Source organism: Macrotis lagotis, chromosome 6 (genome assembly GCF_037893015.1).
Source record: "Macrotis lagotis isolate mMagLag1 chromosome 6, bilby.v1.9.chrom.fasta, whole genome shotgun sequence".
Taxonomy (NCBI): domain Eukaryota; kingdom Metazoa; phylum Chordata; class Mammalia; order Peramelemorphia; family Peramelidae; genus Macrotis; species Macrotis lagotis.
The window spans coordinates 64,887,120-64,889,266 of NC_133663.1; the positions used below are offsets into that span (position 1 = coordinate 64,887,120).

Sequence of the window (2,147 nt, forward strand, 5' to 3'; positions counted from 1 at the left end):
AAGCTACTCTAGTGAGGTTATTATAATCCCCATTTTTACAGTTTAAGCAATTGAGTCTGAGAGAGGTTACTTGATTTATCAAAGTTCAGTGAAAAAGTGAGCAAAAAAGATTTGAACTCAAGTCTTTCTTTTTTTTTTTTGCCCTTGTAGGATTTTTTTTTTTAATACATAGGCAGCTGGAATAGCCAGGACACATCTAGCAACCTATGGGGAGACCAGTGGTGAGTCTAGGGGGCCAGAGACAGAAAGATGGTCAATGGTATACTTAAGAGAATTCTGGGCACCTTGGTCGAGGCTGATAGAACCTAGATGGGCAGAGGCCCCTCCCCCTGACCATGTCCAGAGACTTCTCTAAAGTCCAAGAAGGTGGAGTTGATTGGGGAGATGCAGCTGGGAGGGATCAGCTGCTTAAGACATGGGCCAGCATTGGAGGCCATGGTCCCTGGTGGAGGGTGTCCAGTTGCTTGAAGCCTCTGTCTCAGAGATGATCTCATCCCTTATTCTTCAGTGGATGAATCATTCCTGCATTGGTTGCTTCCCGGGTCAAATTGGCTGCTGTGTCCAGGGCTCGTCCACTCAGATCATTCACCAGGCTGTCCATGGAAGCTTGATGTCTTAGAGACAAGATCTGGGAGCCATTACAGGCCATTGGAAGCATGCACCACAGCAAGAAGACACACTTCCCTACATAGTAGAAGGGGAACCAGAAGAGGAAGAGGTCAGAGAAAAACTCAGCCAGGCCAAATATACTGTACACCACCCAGTAGGTTAGCCAAGTGGTATCATTATCTTTGTTGGGACTTTCAATGGCCTTGATGGAGGCGTATGCTGGGTAGATGAATCCGATGAGATTGCAAATCAGGGAGGCACCATAGCCAAAGATGAGATAAAGGCCCAGGAAGGCAATGAAACCTGTGTCCAGGTAATACTTTCTGAAGCCGGAGAGCTCCTCCAGCTTCCCCAGGAAGTCGGTGATGATGTTTTTCTGCTCCAGGAACCTCTGGAAGCGCTGCTTCAGGCTGGCCATGGCTGCTGGGATTGGGAAGTGGGAAGGGATGGAAGCTGGCCGGACCGGAGCTCCTCCAATGCTCCCTCTCCGGGCGCCCAGTACCTCGGGCCTCCGCTTCCCTCCCTCTCAAGTCTTTCTATTTTATGAGACCAGTGCTCTACTACACTTAAGTAGGTCTTCTTGGGGATAAACCAGCTTTTAGGGAGGGAAATAAAAGATACAATGACTGAACCTTCCAAGTCTGTGATAAAAGTCAGTCACTATATTTTTATCCGAGATATTATGCTTGTGTATATAAACATATTTGTATATATATATATATATATATGTATATATACATACACATATCTATATGACATTTCTGAATACTTAAAATAAAATCCTCACATTTCCCTTTTTGTCATAGAGACATCTATTACTAATTTGGTCAGGGACCATGCCCATATGCTCCATTTAGCAACTGCAATTCATTAATTCATCAAACTTACCTCTAAACTTCCTTAAAAGAAAATGAGAGCATCCTTGAGATGTGACTTGGTCTTCATATGAATTCTTGATTGCCTGAGGAATAAAAGTCAGGGACACAAATAGTCAGAGTTCTAAGGCATGTTGGATGACCAACTATGATATAAGTTAATACACTATTCTTACTAGGCATGGTATCATGGACAATTTGGAATGGGGGGGCAGGAATCTGTGTCCTGTTGAATCAATGCCACAGACTTGCTGAGTATCCTTTACAAAGTATTTTGATGTAAAGGATATAATCAAGGAAATTATGCTTCTTCTCCCTACACCACATTTCTGACCAATTCTATTGTACCTTCTTGGAGCTGGATCTTTTCTGGGTATATATTTGTTATCCTTTTAGGGGATCATATGGAATGACTTGTTGCTGAAAGACTTGGAGATAATGTAACAGTTACTTGATCCCCATGATAAGAGAAAAGGGAAGGGGGCTTGGAACAGAGCCAGGAAGGTCAGTTCACTTTGTAGACTTTAAAAGAAGTGATGCCAACAGCTGGCATGCTCTTCTTCTTTTCAGAATCTATGGTATATAATGCTCTTTCTAGGACTTCCCCATGAGGGTAGGGAAGGGCATCCTCTGTCTTTCTTTTATTTTATTATGACTTTGAAT

The 2,147-nt window shown here is 43.2% G+C and overlaps 1 pseudogene; it reads right to left on the minus strand.

Annotated features, from left to right (window-relative positions):
- Positions 1 to 465: 465 nt before the first annotated feature.
- LOC141491672 (receptor expression-enhancing protein 6 pseudogene) lies at positions 466 to 1,027 on the minus strand (annotated as a pseudogene).
- Positions 1,028 to 2,147: the final 1,120 nt, after the last annotated feature.